The sequence below is a fragment of the Triturus cristatus genome, chromosome 8 (assembly GCF_964204655.1).
Source record: "Triturus cristatus chromosome 8, aTriCri1.1, whole genome shotgun sequence".
NCBI classification, from domain to species: domain Eukaryota; kingdom Metazoa; phylum Chordata; class Amphibia; order Caudata; family Salamandridae; genus Triturus; species Triturus cristatus.
Genome location: NC_140591.1, coordinates 142,239,944 through 142,257,591, shown reverse-complemented (window position 1 = coordinate 142,257,591; position 17,648 = coordinate 142,239,944). Strand labels below are relative to the sequence as shown.

Below are 17,648 nucleotides of genomic sequence, written 5' to 3'. Positions count from 1 at the left end.
GGAAGCATCTGTCGCCCTGCATAATAAAACATAACTTGTGAAACTAAACCAAAAAGAGCTGCGTGTTGGACCCCTCCATAATATCGGATATAATGTTAGCAATGGCAGGTAACTCTAAGTAGTGTACTTCCGTGGGATATGTTTCCCATGTCTCTTTCCCGATGGGCCCTCCCTGGTCCGCCTCTCAATGGTGGTGTTGATACATTAAATCGCAGGACTTCTGTAGAGATCCGAGTCTGTGGTTGTCGGATCTAAAGTCTTGGAGGGACTCCGTGCGGAGAATAGGTTATCCGTAGAGCCATCCTGATGTCAGGGGGGGGAGGCCCAATGGGACGGTGGCGGCACCTGGTCCCCAGACTGTTGCACCAGGCAATTCAGAAGCCTCCCTCCGTGCTCCCCAGCCCCTACGTGATTGTGTGCATCTCCTGCGTTGCTTGGGGGATGGAGGACCAGGTATTTGTGATCTGGACAACCCAGGCGAGGATACAGAGCGGACCTGAACGGGGTCGTTCTTCAGTTATCCAGGTCCAGGCTGATTGCGGAGACTCAAAAAAATGTGTTTTGTTTTGGAATACAACTCGGAGACTGGCTGGAAAGAGAAGTCTGTATTGGAGGCCCAAGTTGTGAAGTTTCTGCTTGACTTCTGTGTAAGAGCGCCGCTGGGCCTGAACTTCCATAGTGTAATCTGAGAAAATCATTATGGTTTGATTCTGGAACTTCAGGGCGCCCTGGGCCCGGGCCGCATTCAGGATATCATCTCTATCTTTAAAAATTAGAATTCTGGCAATGATGGGGGGGTGTGTGGCACCAGGAGGTGGTTTAGGCGCAAGAGATCGGTGGGCGGGTCAATAGCGAACCATGGTGACAGCGCATCTCTGGGCATCCATGATGTCAGCCAGTTTTCAAGGAAGGCCGCCATTTGGTCTCATTCGGCCCCTTCCGAGAATCCCACCAGGCGGAGGTTGTTGCGCCGTGACCTATTTTCGGGTTCCTCGGCTTCTCTGTGTAATTCCTTTGTGTGGACTCGTAGGTGGGTTACTTGCTCTTTCAGTCCGCTTCTGAGATAGGAGCTGTGGCGTTGTGCAAGTCTTGGCGAATGAGGGTGTTGGACTTGGCCCTTTTTCCCTGAATGTTTTCGTTTTTTAATGCATGTTAGATCAAATAACCAGTGTTTAGGTGCAGGTGTTTCTTTCTCCCAAGATGGCTGCCACAGGCCCCTGCTACTGCAGAGTGGTCTTTACTAGTAGCACCCTAGCTGCCAGGAGCTGGCTGGGACCCCACAACAATGTTGCGACACCAGCCCGCCTTTTTTGTCCCATAGGTAGAATGGTGAAGCTCCTGGAATGTGCTGGAACCTTCTAGAAGGGAGGTGTGGTTTTTACTGTTGCCGCCTTGGATAGAGGTCACCTGACCTAGGGATACTTAAGTGAGGGAGGGAACATTTTCTGGTCAGTTGGCCAGTGGGGTAAAGCAGAGCTGGAGAATCCACGCAGGAGTTTTAGGCGGTAGGGCCTAGCCAGGGACTTATGCCTCTGAGAGTGACAGGATTTAGGTGCTGCCTCTTAAGTGAGTGAGGGATCCTGTAAAGCCCACTGATCTTGTTCAGCAGTAGGAGGACCCAGGGAACCTCTGCCCAGCCTGACTAGGAAGGACCTAGTCGCCAACTTAATCCCTACCCCCCAGGAACAGAACCCCCCAAGGGCGCCAGAGACATCTGCGCCATCAAGACTTCATATAGCAACTGATTGCAGAAACTGAATGCTGAACCCTCATGACACGACCGCATGCTGAAACTGAATGCTGAGACTTCGTGTCAAAACCTGAACACGGAAACCATATGCCAAGCTGATTGTGGAATTGCTGGGGATCGACCAGGTATTAGCGCTGTGACCCCTGCGCTCCCTGACCTGGCCTGGGTTCGCCTGCAGCAAGCCCCGTCGAGAGCGGAACTCTCCGCTTAATTTGACCCCCCCCCCCCTGGCGCGGGGGCTAGAGCGCGCTCACCGCCACGGCCCGGAAGCCTGACGTGTGCCCCGTCATCATGTCGAGGCCCGCGGAGAAGCCCGTGGCCCCGTCGTTGCCGTCGCAGCTGCTGGAGGAGGTGCGTGAGGCCGTGGCCTGCCCCCGTCGCGGAAGAATCGACTACGGAGTCCGGAGCTGGGGTTGGACGCCTCAAGACGTCGAGATCAAGGTAAGCCGGGAGGCTTGGGACGGACCCCGGTGCGCCCCCTACCGACCGGGAGCAGCACCGCACCCTGAGACCCTGGTTCCCCTCCGTGGGAGTTACCCCGCTCACCCAGGACTGTGACACCCCTCCGAGGTATTGCACCGTCCTACGAGACTGTCGAGTACCGTTGTGCTCCGTGAACTTCCCTGAAGTGGCGGATGCTTGCACCTTACGAGTGGCGCTGTGGTTGTAGGCTCTGCTCAGAAGTGCTTCATTCTGGTATATTACGAGCGGCGCTGTGGTTGTAGGCTCTGCTCACAAGTGCTTCAGTCTGATAAATTACGAGTCGCGCTATGTTCGCAGGCTCAGCTCTGAAGTGTTCAATGCTTAGATGTCACGAGTAACGCTATGTTTGCAGGCTCTGCTCTAAAGTATTCAATGCTTAGATGTTACGAGTAGCGCTATGTTTGCAGGCTCTGCTCCGAAGTGTTTAATGCTTAGATGTTACGAGTAACGCTATGTTCGCAGGCTCTGCTCCGAAGTGTTCAATGCTAGATATTACGAGTAGCGTTATGATCGTAGGCTCTACCCAGAAGTGTCCAATGCTTAGTTATTACGAGTAGCGTTATGATCGTAGGCTTTACTCAGAAGTGTCCACTGCTTAGTTATTACGAGTAGTGCTGTGATCGTAGGCTTTTTCCACAGGTGTACCAGGCCAGATTGACGCGTATAGCGCGGAAATCGCCCACTGAGGTGCGAAGGGTACCAGGGGTAGCGGTAAGCCCGCGAAGTCTGCCCCGAGTCCCTGCTTGCCCCCAGGGCTGGCGCTACAATCTCCAGTCCTTACAACCAAGGTTAGGATATACCAAGGTGGCCTAGGGCCTCGGGGGAAAGTGCTGGTGAATATGATGCTGGTGAATTCAATGCTACTCTATGTGAGCCATGCCATTGTTATCTCATGAACTGCATTATTATCTCATGAACTGCATTGTTATCTCATGAACTGCATTGGTATCTCATGAACTGCATTGTTATCTCATGAACTGTATTTATATCTCATGACCTGCATCTATATATAAGGAACTGCATTTACAATTAACTGCTCGGATAAACTTGAGTTATTTGCATACATGCTACAGTGTGGCGTCCCTTATTGTGTGCGTTCCTTGCTTCAGAGGATGTGTGTGTTGTATGGTCGCTTTACACAGAAGCCTTTGGGTGCCCAGCCGCTCGAGTCACGTTACCCCCTTAGGGCTTGGTGACCCCAGGTCTTACAGAGGGCCACATACACTTGGACCTCTCTGATCTTATTCTCTACCGAGGCCTGGGACGTTCTGATGGCCTGCAGGATTGCAGCGAGATCAGCCCCTGGGAGGGATGAGCCCCCGGTCGCTCCTTCAACTAGGCCTGACTCGCGTGTGGTATATTGGTCCATTTTAGTCTGAGTCTGGGTGGTGGATGCCAAGGGGGTCCAGTCCTTCCATCAAAGTGGCGGCGAGTCACAGCTCAGGACTCAAGCAGGGATTCAGAGGGAGGCCTCTTAGAAGGAGGTTTGAAGTTGGCTAGGGTCTGGTCATCCGGTCAGCATCCGCAGCCGTCAATGTCCCACGGGGTGGTTCCCGGTCGGGTAGGTTGGCTGTGGGGGAGGGGGACAGGGTCCGATCGCCCGGTAGAATACAACGGTCCTGGCCGGAGCCCAGGCGGGGAAAGATTGGGGGTCTCAGGGCGAGTCCTCTCCAGTTATGGGATGGTAACAGCCCGGTCCCTGGGGAGGGACCGAGGGAACTATAGAGGTTCTCCGTGTGGAGTGCAGGTCAGGAGGGACTCCTCAGGAGTTGAAGACCAGTCAGGAGCACAAGATCTGCAGGGGTGTTTCTCAATCTCTCCACCCCTATCCGGCTGTCCTCAGGGCCCAGCTCACCTCCCTGTCAGTCCGGGTGATCTCCGCTTCAGGTCCGACTGACTCCAGCAGTTCTAGCCAGGGCCCGACCTACGCAGCCTTTTGGTTATGAGGTGCCAGCCGCCGGTGAGGGGACGGTGCACAATACAGTCTCATTGGGCGGTTGCTGTGTATTGGGGCCCAGTCCAGCCAGTTTTCCCGGTGGCCGCCTCTTCAGAAACTAGCAGGCCTGATGTCCCTCGGGGCCTCCAGGGTGGGTCAGATCCCTGATCGTGCCTCCTTCTGGAAGGGGGACCCCCGCGGCTCGCACTTAGGGTCAGCCAGGGGCACTTCTCCGGCCACGCCACCCAGCGGGCCCCACCGCCGGCAGGGCTCTAACAGCAAGGGTGGAGCAAGCGAGGCCACCCAAGGCGCGTGACTGATCCCGATACCAGCTCTTTAAGGGATGGTTCCCCGGGCAGTGCTGGACCAGGCGGGTGCGGCGGGTCTTCAGTGCCTGTCCCTGTTCGCGGAGCCCCCCGGACCACACAACCCCAGGACCGTCGAGGGCAAGAAGCACTCACCGCTGATTTCCTGGCAGCGTCGCAGGGGGGCACAGCGTCTAGGCTGGAGATCGTCTCTTCCTCTTGCGGCCCCTCTATCATCAGCAGTCAGGTAGATTCAGTCCTCCGTCACACGGCCCAGGGCCTGGACACCTCACCTTCACCACTAAAGTCCTCAGCCTGGCCTGGCCGGCAGTAACGAGAGCCCCAGGTATCCGTCCCGGGCCCCTTCCGAATCCTCCGCTCGCCTGGAGAAGTCGGTCACTGAAGGGGGAACCAGCGAAGGCACCCGGCAGCCAGGCCAGCAGCCCCCGTCCACACTGAGCGTCACCAAGGGTCGAGCAGGAAAGGCTCACCGCGTTGATGGGTAGGCCGTGGAAAGTTTTGGGCCTCCACAGCAGTCTTCAATCCGCAGGGTTCAGCCCAGGGCAGCAGGGGGGGCCACGGGTCGCCTCAAGCATCCTGAAGGGCTGATGCACCAGGTTCCAGGCACGTGTCAGTCTCCAACGATGGTGGGTGAGTCGCGGCCCGCCATAGGCCTCCGGCGGGAGACCCGAGAGCAGGGAAGAAAGCGCGCCACGTCAGCAGGCCGCAGAGAAGGCCCCAACGCTGGAAGGCTCAGGCCGGCGGCAGGTTGGGGCTCCAGAGGTTTCAAGTACTCCAGACTAACGACGCTGCATTAGCAGGTCGATGGCTATCTTTGGGGCATAAATGCAACTGCGGATGGCTGTGGATTAAGGAGCGTATGATGGAGGGGTCCGGAGCATTCTTAGAGTGAGACCGCCATTTTGACGCTCCAAGCCACGTCCTCTTAGTCTGGGTTTTAAGGGAAAAGAAAGTGTAGTACAATGTTTTTTTTACATTTGTGAATTTTTTTTAGACTACAATAGGCACACTTTTTATAGTTTGGTGTTCGGACCCTTTGATAAAGTAGTAGGTCTTCCTTACTTCAAATGACACCCTATATATTTTAACATCACATAGTAAACCGTGGACGCCAGGCCTTGTGCCAAAGGCTTAGCGTGGTGTCAGGATTCACGAAGAGAACGGGCGAAGGCCTTTCGTGGCATGCGGATCTATGCCTTGCATAGCCAAAGGCCATGTGTGGCATAGGGTTGGCTGCCCGTGAGGGTTTTGCTGCATGTTCTGCCCACAAGCCGGCCCTGCGGACAACCCAATGGCCAAAGGGCAGGCGTAACTTGGAGTTGGCTTACATATGGTGATAAAATAATACTTTACATAAATAAAAAACTAGAAATTCACCGCAAAAACAAAGGTTAAAAGGACATTACAGTTAGGAAAATGTCAGTTAAAAGTTTTAAATTTAAAATACCACAGAAATTCACCAGTTATAGTTTTTTCGAGTAACGTTGACTAGTGCCCTAAAGTAACAATAACTTGTGCCTTGTGTTGCACCGCTAATTACCTCCCATATTACATCACTCACGACAATGTTCTATGATATCGCTGATAACATGACTGCAACAACTGTAATGGCAACATTGATGACAAGTTACCGTTGATTTATATTACCTAGTGGCAGTTGCCACTAGGTAGTTATAGTTTGACAAATCTTCACAAAACTTTTCCCAAAAAATTAATCAAACTCAGAGTATTCCTGGAAAGTTGTGAGGTGACCAGTCAAGCTGGGCTGAGAAGAATGGGGGGAGTCACAAAACCAAATTTCCCTGATCATGTTTCCAGAAACTTTAAGAAGCACTACCGCAAAAACTACAGAACCGAATTTGGCAGGAAACTAGAACTTGGTCCGGAAAGTGTGCTGTTTGTGATTTGATGTAAATATATTTAGTACATTTGAAATATTAAGCTACATAAATATTTGTATTTCTGTGAGCGCTCTGACTGGCTGCCTGCAACATGAAGAAAAAGATGGAGGCAGCTATTACAGGGCTTAGAACTTAGTCCCCTTCCCTGAGTTTACAAGTAAAAAATTATAGATAGGTGAGTGTAGGAATACCCTGAACCTCCTAGGCCTTGTGGGACCAAAATAAATATATAGATATATATTTTTTTTAAAAGAAGCTTTGATCCCGGGTAAAATAAAAAAAACGAAATGGCAGCCTAGGGATGCTGTGAAAACCAAAGGGAAGGGGCAGTGCGGCTCCCTCCCCCATCCTTATGGAGGCCCTAGGGACCCCATCTGCCACAGCGCGAGCAGGGAAACATGCGTCTGCTCCCACATGGCAGGAGAATATTTCGGCCAGGTGGGGGCAGACATGCCTACCCTAGTCGCAAGCATGTGGGACGGATGGTATGTCTGCCCCCACTCAGTCGGAGCTTTAAAAATGCTCCTGACCGGGAGGAACAGACTTCTGTTTTCCTGCCCACGCTCTTGCGGGCAAGAAAGCTCACACTGCTCCTGCCCGCGTCACCTCCCCTTTTAAAAAACAACAGGTGGTCCCAGGGAATTGGGCCCATAGTAGCTCGGGGAGAAGAGGCCACACACCTCCTTCAATGAAAGAGGGTCCTGAAAGGAGGAAAACCCTGTCCCTAGAAATCCGTTAGAAGAGCGGGGAGGATGAGTGAGTCAGTAAGGAATCTTGGGTTAGATAAAGTCTCTACCAGATGAGGCGTTACCGAAGGTACATAACTTGTTCATCTGATACAAACTACTCACAGATTCCTTACCTTAGAATAGTTACCTAGGCAATATCTCCCAAGAGGTGGGTCTGCAAAACAATTTCACATCAAAAAGTCCTGCCGGACCAAACAGGCAAAGTGCTCATCCCGACGGACACGGACTGTCGAGGCAGTAGTGTTTTGTGAACGTGTGCAGAGAGGCCCACGTTGCTGCCTGGCAGATGTCCAGGACCAGGACTCCGCATGCTAACGCGGTGGTCACAGCCTTGGCTCTGATAGAATGAGCACGATAGCCCTGAGGGGGTTGCTTCTTGGCCAATGCGCAGAAGATCTTAAAGCAGATTACAACCCAATGGGAGATGGATAGCTTCTGCACGGCCTTTCCCTTCTTCGCCCAACATACCCCACGAAATTTGGTCGTCCACCTGGAGCTTTCTCGTGCGGTCAAGATAGAACAACAAGGCTCTTTCTGGGTCCTGTCGGTGGAGTCACTCATCTTCTTTAGAGAGATGTGGCGGAGTGTAAAAAGTAAGCAGGGTGACGTATTGGCCTACACGAAAATTAATAATCACTTTTGGCAGAAAGGAAGCTCAACTGCGAAGAACTATCTTGTCTGGATAAATGGTCAGGTCTGCATGCTTGCATGACAAATCCTGAGGCTCACTGACCATACGGGCAGCTGTTATTGCCACCAGAAAGGCCGGCTTGATGGTAAGGAGCCTGAGAAGACAGTTGTGCAAGGGCTCAAAAGGAACGCATATCAAGAACGTCAGGACTAGATTAAGGTCCCACTGAGGTATGATGTATGGGGAAGGAGGAAAACATAAATTGCCAACCTTTCAAGAATCTATGTACAATAGGGGATTTGAAGAGGGATGGCTGGTCAGGCAACCGTAGAAAGGCTGAGATAGCAGAAAGATACCCCTTTAAGGTGCCCAGAGCAGAGCCCGGTGGGCAAAGGAAAGGATAAATAGAAGGACCAGTGAGAGAGGGGCAGAAAGAGGGTCAACCTGTTTCTCCACACACCATGCCACGAACTTGCCAAACGGCAGGGTTATACCATCTTGATGGAGGGACGCCTGGCTGCCAAGATAACATTGCAGATGACTGTCAGCGCTCAATCTCCACGCAAGAAGGCAGAGTGTTGACAGGTTTTGTTGAAGAACACACACCTGCTGCTGCAACACAAGATCCTCCCAAAGATCCTCCCAAAGGGGCAGCCTGATTGGAAGACAGTTGGTCATGCTACAAAATTCTCCGAGTCCAGTCCGGAGCCACAAGAATGACTTGGACATGGTTGTTACTGATCTTAAGAACTCTGGCCAGGAGAGGTATGGGAGGAAAGGCGTACAGGAGGCCTGGACTTGTGACAAAATGCGTCAAAACCGCCTTGGAAATTCCAGCGTGCAGAACTGTTAGTATTGCACATTCTCTGCAGTAAAAAAATTGATGTAACCAAGGCTTTCCCCACTGCAGAAAAGACCTTACGCCACCTCTGGATGGAGATGCCGTTTGTGATTCGCTAGGCATCTTTGGCTGAGTTTGTCCACCCTGGTGTTCAGAGAGCCTGCCAGCTGTTGCAACACCAAGGAAAGGCCCTGATGTTCCAGCAATGTCCTGAGACAAAGGGCCCCTTGACAAAGGGTTCACGGCCCCTACCCTTACCTTTTTGATGCAGTATCACAGGGTGGTGGGAGTTGTCCAGAAACAATTGTACTATCCTTACCTTGATGGAGGATTAAAAGGTTTTGAATGCCAGCTGGATCGCACAGAACTCCACAAGGTTGATGTAGAGTCTGGATTCCACAGGGGACCAGAGGCTTCTGATCTCCTCCTCTCCCATATGGCCATCCCATCCCAGGAGTGATGCATATGTCACCACTGTGAGATCTGGTTGGGCAGAAGGGAAAGGGTTCTGCCACTGACCCAATCTAGATTTGTTTACCTGCACTGCAGATCTTTTACAGTTCCCTTCAAGATCTGGACCATGTCAGAGAGATTCCCTTGATGCTGTGCCCACTGGAACTTCAGGTCCCACTGCAGAGCCTGCTTATGCCGGGGGCATGTGTCACAAGCAGAATGCATGAGGCCATGAGTCCCTGTCAGTCTCACCAAAATCCAGGACAGAGGCTGAACCATCAGTACCATAGATTGAATATCCTGGACCCGCCGGTGGGGAGGATAGGCCCGAAACAGCACCGTGCCCAGAACAGCTCAGATGAAAGGAAGCATCTGAGAGGGAGTCAGCTGTGACTTCTGCATGTTGATCATGAACCCCAGGGAATGCAAGAGGATCACCGTAGTCTGGAGGGTGGAGGCGGTAGCCTGGGGCAAGTCCACCATCAGAAGGAAGTCATCGGGATAGGGGAAGACTGGCACCCCTGATCTCCGTAGATGAGCTGCAACAACTGTCATCATCTTGGTGAACACCCAGGGGTGCTGGTAAGGCAGAGGGGAGCACAGCAAACTGAAAATGCTCGTGGCCCACCGTAAACCGCAGGTAACGCCCATGGGCAGGCAGGATGGGAATGTAGAAGTAAGCATCGTGTAAGTCCAATGCAATTATACATTGTATGGCAGATGGCAAGGATTTGGCAGAGTTTTGTCACCTGGGTGTTGTGCCATGCTACGTTCAATCGGGAGTTGCCGGTGTGGATACTGGCACCGGTCCGTCAATTGGCAGCTCATATGACCTCCGGAGCTTGGAGAGACCGGGGCTTCAAAATACTGGAAGATCTATACCCTAACGAGGAATTTATCACTTTTGAGGATGCTCAGGAGTTTTCATTGACACCGGACCATTTTTTGCAACACGCAGGCCTGGCGGAGGTAGCCAGGTAGACCTGGCCCTCTTTTCCTGCACTACCTTGGGAGTCTAACGCTCTGGGTGCCCGGCTGACTTGCGTGTCAGGTGGACGTAGTGGGCGCTCAGATACCGGAAGAGCGGAGCTTGTCCTGCTGCTGGGGCTGGCTGAGCTGCCCCAGCAGCAGGACACGCTCCGCTCTTCGTTCCTGGGCTTTCATTCAGTGACCTGGGTTCGACAAATACCTAATTACCAGCTCCGAGTTCCAACGCTGAAAACATAGCTGTTCCTCAAGATATTGGCTAATTAATTCAGCCTTGCCATCTTCACCACGCACTTACGTGAAGTCTACTATTGCGGACCATAGGCGCTTTTCCTTGTTGCCTATTCATACCTCAACATTACACAAATTCAGCTTGCTCACCTGTTATATGTCCTGAAGATGATCTGGAACAATTGAGATCGAAACGCCGTCGACCCCCTACAACATGAACTCCTCCCACTCTGTAAAATTTTTTGGAGGAGTCTCTACTATTGTTGTCAATGCGATGTCTTTATTTTTAATTTCACCATCACTTTTCACGTCACGCTTATTTTCACTTATTGTGTGAGCACCTGAATACTATTGTTTTGGAAATAAATATCTGTCATAAACTGACCTACATGTCCCTTTGTACATTGTTCATCGCTCCCTAGAGGAATTCACTTCCTATTCTCAAACAGTGCCCCATAGGGTCCCTTTTTGTATGGACCTTTTGGCCACACCAGAACCATTGTTTTTCTAAAACACTTCACCACCCCAGGTTCACGTATTGGGGTACCCTTGTCTCTCTCTACACTGGGAAGTAGACCTGGCAACTCCCCTAGACGATGAAGACTGGACACATGTTTGTGAACTCATGCAAACAGTTTCTTGCAATGCCCAATTCAAGTTAATCCATTTAAATTTGTTTACACCGCACTTACCTAACTCCCAAGACCCTCCACTACATCTCTCATGCCCGCACTAAAAGCTGCCCTCGTTGCAGTACCCCGGAGGCAGACTTTCTCCACCTGCCTGGGGCTGCCGGGCTGTGCTGAGCTATTGGCAGCAGGTGGTGGGAACTCTATCAAAAGCCACATTCTTCCGGGTGGAGTCGACCCTGCAGTGTTGCTTGTTAGGAAACATCCAGAGGCCCAGGGGTAGTAAGATGGTTGTAAACTTGTACAGTTATCATTAGTGCTTGCCAGGCGCAGGGTGGACATCACATGGATGGAACAGCGTGCACCTGAGTTGATTCACTGGCGTAAAGATGTGGCTGAATGGACCCTAGTCGAGGAATGTCACATGCAGTTAAGCAGGAATGATGATAAGGCGGGGGAGTATCTCATGGTATGGTGGGGTATGTGTGACATGCTCTTGGATCTCGACCCCACAGAGTCCGGTGACATTAGCCATAAATATGGGGGTAGTTCTAATAACATGGAGGGCCAGGAGCAGTCAATGTCAAATGAACTGCCCCCACGAGATGGGTGTGGATGTGAATGTTTGAGTGTCTGAGATCCGGGGGTGGGCTACTGTATTGTATTCCTGATGGCTCTTTGTGGATAGCCATTGGTTGTGTTCCGGAGGGCAGTTCAGTGCCCCACTTGTTGTGTACTATCCTTTTTATTCTCACCACTGCAATGTTTTGTTATATAAAATTGAAAAATAAAGGTGTAAAAAATATATATATTCCTGTCTCCCGGGCCCAGGGTAGACAGGACTTGAGCAAGTGTGAGCATTTTGAACTTCTCCTTCCTGAGGACGAAATTGAGAGGGCGCAGGTCTAGGATAGAACGAAGGCCTCTGTCCTTCTAGGGTACCAGAAAGTAGTGTGACTAGCAACCATAACCTACTTCTGGCATCAGTACCCTCTCTATCTTTTTTTTTTAACAGACTTTTATTGATTTTGCACAAACCCAGTCGGATGGTCCGGGGACGCCTCCCAGCAGAAGACAAAGGTACAATCATGACATCTGAAATCAGGTGGCAAAATAGAGTGTCCAGGCCCTCCTGTCAGGCATAGTATGCAGACTGCTCAGTGAGAAAAATACAATTACAAAAGCTTATCACAAACAAACGTACCACCCTTCCCCCCCCCCCAGGCGTGTCACTAAGTCTAGATAGCAAAAAGGGGGATCAACGGCTCGAAGCCCGCCATGAGGTGACGTGTTTGAATGGGGTGTGGCTTCTGTTATGGTGGTCAATCAGATTTGACTAGGACCAGCCCAGTACCCGAGGTTGCAGGCCGTGGGGATCCGAGGGCCACTCACATGTTATTTTGCAGCCTCTTCGGGGGCATCTATGGGATCAGTATCATCTAACTCTTCAGGGGCTTTGAGCGCGACGACCAGTGCTTCCCATGCTCTCACCCCATCTAGGGCCTTATCACTCCCGGCTCGCTTCACTAACTGTAATCGGATCACTCCCTCGCATTCAGCCCATTGTATGAATTCTGCTTTCAACCTTGCTATAGTGGGACCTTGTTTAGCCTTTCAATGTGAGGTGATCTTTCGTTTGGCCAGTATTAGGCCCAGATCTATAAAATTACTAATGATTTTATTCTTGGACGTGTGTGGGAACCAGTGCAAGAGGCAGTGCACCATGGTCGGGTCGATCCCTCTATCAGTGATGCCTGAAAGGACTGCCGTTACAACCTCCCAATACCTGTCAAGGAACGGGCAGTTCCATAACATATGCTTGAGTCAGTCCCCTCTCTATGGCTTCCTTGGCCAAGAACGCAGTCACTTTCTGGCAGAGCAAGGTAAAATGGTCCTCAGTCAGCCTGACTCAAGCAGGTAGCATGGGTGGAAGGGTAGTCAGGAAGTTGAGGGAGTAGAACTTTCAGACAATCTGAAGAACCTATCTATCTGATGTCATATACCTTCAGTTAGGCAGGTGATGACATATCCTGACCCCCTCTGGGTGCCCATTATGGTAGCAAAGCAAATTATAAGGGTTTTGAGGCTGCGGTTGCCAGGGTGGAAGGGGACTAGCCTGACCTCTGTCTGCCTGACCCACAGGGTATGTGGTTACCATGTCCTCGGCCATGCAGAGGCCGGGAAGCTTGCCCACTGTGGTGTCTGGGAGGTTACAGACGTTTTTTAACGATGATTGTTTACATGCCTTACACTTACACAATAATATACTTAGAAATTATTTTGTATGCAGCACATTTCTTGATAAGCATTTTATCATGTGGCCTTTATACTCTGTTCAAGGTCAGACACATTAAACGTGATGCCCTTGCATTTGGTTGTCCGTTTGGAGACAGCTCCGAGTCTCAAGACAAACTATCACATCAGTGCTGCACATCTGAACAGTGCGATCGGAACAGTGCTTTTATTATATAAACTGCCTCTGAGCCAAATTCTACAGTGGAGCACTTTGGCTTGGATTATCAAGGAACACCGTGCACTCTGACTGAGATGCAACTCTGCTGACTCTAACCTTCATACTGTAAGGGTAGCCTCCTCTACAACAGATCGACTTCCTGATACAGCATACAAAGGTATGGAGGGTTAGGTTGTCCCAAGAAATCTGGCGGAGGGTACTCCCACTATGCTCTCGCTGGTGTATGTAGTATTAGATAGGAGTATACGTATGAATATAATTTTATAATCATAAAATCACACAATAATGTTATAATGGTTGAACTATTTATCTTGTTCACAATTCTTGTAATGCTGGTTACAATGCTTGGTTTCATCCTAATAATGATTGCAGCTCACATTTGTTACACACACATACAATAAATGTTTGAAAAGCCAATTTGTATCTTTCTTGTGTCTCCCTTGGGCATGCCTGAGTAATAGCGAAAGGTTAGATCTGTTTCCACGATTTCCTTGGGGAATTACAGTAGTCATGTTCTGAGGTTGCAGATACCACCTGGGAGCCTGGAACGGTAGGGGTTTAGAATTGGGACAACATACTCTGATGATATATGTGGACTCATATTTTGACAGTTATGTTGTCCAGATACACAGTCCTACTTAATTCATAAGAACATTATGACACTCCGGAACCATGGGCAGCACCTGCACATCTGAATCCCATAGAGCTTAGAGAGTAATGGCCCAAAAGACAAGCGATGTTCGCAGACCACATTTGCAAACTGGTGGCAGAAAACATCTTCTTGCCTAAGTGTTCAGCCTCATGAATTTCCGAACTGATGGGGCGCTAGAGAATGTACTAGAATTTACACAGGTGGCAGAGGCCTGGGCTACAAAGCTCCTCAGGGTAGGGTATTGTGTGAGGGAATTAGGGTCCCATGGTGCCGGGCAGTGGCGGCAGGCAATAGTCCTGCTCACAGGTGCCCCTGGGCTGGACTTGGATATGGTCCCAAGCAAGATGTCTGTAAGGGCTTCATTAAATGTGGGAGAGGGGGGTCACACCCGGCTGAAGCACCTCTGTCAAGACATTCGTCTTGACTGCCACTAAGGGGAGGCTAAGGTCCAGGACCTCAGCTGCCCTTCTCATCTCCAGTATCTGGAGAAGTGTCCAGTACACTGGTCTCCGTCACATCCTCTCACCAGTCCACGTCAGGGCCCAGTAACACCTCCCAATCCTCTCAGAGTTTAGTCCCATAGAAATAGAGCTCAGTCTCCAACATGGAAGGCATGGCTCCAGTTGGTGCGATAGTCAGAGTTGGACGACTCCCCTCGGCCTCCATGTCGGAGTCAGGGATCAGAATAGGGACAGTGCCAGCGGTGCCGGGAGTTACAGCATCGGGATTGGCGTCAGGGAAGGTTGAGCTGGTATGACCGGCGTCAGTCTGGATCCATCTGTGGATCCAAGGGGCACGGCTGGCACCAGGGGTGGAGCTGCCAGCATGGAACCAGTAGGGCCACTCCCGAACCTGCAGGCCCGAAGGCGCGCTGGAGGGAGCAGACTGCTCAAATATGAGGAGCATGATCTCATAAAACAACTGAAGTTGAGAGGGGGTCGCTCCGACTTCCAGAAACTCAGGGAGGCACAGAGCCGGCCCAGTTGCAGACTCAACCGCTGAGCCAGGGCTCGAATTGTAACGCTCCCACGACTCATAGAATGATAGACAAGGTGAAGTCAAAGACCTCTTTGACTTCTTACTCTTCGTCTTGTGGTGGGACTAGTGATCCAACGACTTTGCGTTCTTGGTCTTGCGACCGATCCTAGGACTTTCTTCTCAAGTGGGATTGAGACCGTCGCAGCGTCTTAAAAAGACTTCGACAAGAGTCAAGAAAAGTCTAGTCAAAAAGTGACTAGGGGTAGCCCTCTTTCGATCAACGCTGACTGTCGCGGAACGCAAATAACTGATGTCAGCACGCTGGTGGGGCGCCTATATAATATAAGGAGCCAAATGATACCACCTACCGGCGTGCAGGAGTACTGCTCACGAAAACTTTCTAGAGCCAGTCTGAGGCCTGGGGATAATTTTAAGGTAAGGAATCTGTGGCCAGAAGTCTCTTTTAGATGTATATGTTTTGACCCTGGGGGATGTGGTCCCAGAGCCCTTATGACTTGGGGAAGTGAGCTGCGTGCCACCCTCCACTTAAAAGGCCCCAAGGGGTGGGGTCCCTGGGTCCCCTATTAGCTCGGGCAAGGGAGCCATGCACCTCCTTTCCTTAAAATACATGGAGCACTTTAAATAATATATTTATATTGCTTATATAGAGCTTTCAAGCTACTGACAATAAAGAAGGCCTAATTCATGCAGGGGGCAGATCGGGCTAGAGATTAAACCCAATGAGGGCCCTGGTGCTGGATGATGGCGCACTGATGTATGCAAAATCATGGACAATCACCCTCCCCATTTTCACGTTGGGCAGGAAGTTGAAGGGTGGTTGGGGTTGCACAGGCCGTAGAAAGCAAAGCCTGGCAAGAAGTTTGCCAAAACAGAGGCTACGATTCTAAGGAAAAGGGTGTGTAAGACACAGGCACTTTGACTGCCAACATCATTAAAATAATGCTAGAATTAGAAGAGCCTTCGGATGAAACGATTTAAGTGGACACAGTTGGCTCACACACAGCACTGGTGGAAGGATGCTTGACTGACTCATCCAAATCTGGAAAAAGGGCAAAGCGAAGTGTGCACGGAAAAGTAAAAAGTTGCAGTTGAAATGAGATCTAATCTAACAATCAGACACATAGCAATAGTGCTTCCGATGGCCAAAGGTAGTCTTTCAACCCAGTGAGAATTGGAATACCAAGTGGTCAGACCAGTTGAAAATGCAGAAAGGATGGGAGCACCCCAAGGCCCAGATAGCATTTGCAGACCAAGCTCAGCGGCAGGCCAGCTACCATTGCCAATCAGATTGGTTTGAGAGTTAAGCCGAAAATGTGTAAGGCGTGTACCCCAAAGGTTGGACAAATGCCAGAAGAGGCTTTCTACATTATCTGATACTTTTATGAAAGATAATTGCGTAAAATTGAATTTATTAATGCATCACGAGAATATGGCATATGTTAATGCCCAACTCACCTGCGAGCAGGCTGTTTTTTTAAATAAATCATTTGTAATAAAAACTGGTAACGCTGAATTCGAGCAAATTCATCTATTTAGGTTCATGCATTGCGCATGTATGGGTTGCATGTCTTAGAGGCCAAAGTTCTTGGGTTAACAACCCACAGCGCGGATGGTTATGGGAGGAAGATTTAACAAGAAGAAAGAAGGAGAAAGAGTGCCTTGAAGACAAATTAATCACAAGCTTGAGGAACCAGCTTTTTACTTTTTTCAGAAGGAGAGACAGTTTTGGATGGTCTTCCTTGAAGCAGGCAGATTAGTCCAAATGGTAGCTCTCAGTACAGCCAGTAAACAAAATACAAATATGGTGGTTCAACTGGAAGTCGTGCAGTGGAAACTTATTCAAACTGAATGATAATAGACTGAAACTCGTAGGTAACAAAAAGGGTTTTGCATTCAAAACGTTGTGTAATTGGAAGCAGGTGTAAATATCTGGTTGAAAGGTTTCTGCAAGCCACCACAATTAGTTGATATCAAGTGTTCCTCATTTTAAACAGGATGCTTTCTAAGATACCATGTGGGAAAAGTTCAATCTATACACTTATGTAAACAGCTGTGCAATCTCTTTTGTTTTTATTGCTACCTATTAAAATTGTTATCAACGCCCGAGTGGCTATCCTAGTGTCAAATTCCGCCTTAGAACCAAATTGAGAAAGCATGAAGAAAAAGCTAGAAGAACCATGGCGGACAATAAACAAATAACATACATGAACTGCATCAACAGTAAATGTGCCAAAAAGATAGTGCAGAAAAAAATAGGATACAGAAAGACAAACACATGAAAGCTCAAACATGTCCAAATAATGTATGTTGTACAAGACAACAGTGGAAAGGCAAATACCTGATAGTGCAAGACCCTTTTCACACCAAAGGTGATCTAGCAGCCACTTTGCAAGGCTCTGGAGAGGGACAACACGGAGATGACACAGGCAAAACGGTTTGGAATCGGCAGGGTGGGAATTATGCCCCTCTTTGAGCTGCCAGCTGAAGCAGTAATTGACCTAGAAATTGAAAATAATTAAAATGTTATGTCTGTTAGGATGGTGCATAGACATCTCCACACCCAACCCCCACACATCCTACTGAGCATCGTGCAACACAAGCTGAATA

General features: G+C 49.9%; 1 protein-coding gene across 3 annotated transcripts in view; it reads right to left on the bottom strand.

Moving 5' to 3' along the window:
* Positions 1-17,648, bottom strand: part of ZBTB20 (zinc finger and BTB domain containing 20) — a 1,375,461-nt gene that overhangs the window by 1,283,055 nt on the left and 74,758 nt on the right. For all 3 annotated transcript variants that reach the window (XM_085621157.1, XM_085621156.1, XM_085621158.1), the window contains exon 2: positions 17,380-17,539. The gene's annotated coding sequence lies outside the window, so the exon portion shown is untranslated. The remainder of the gene's footprint in view (positions 1-17,379; positions 17,540-17,648) is intronic.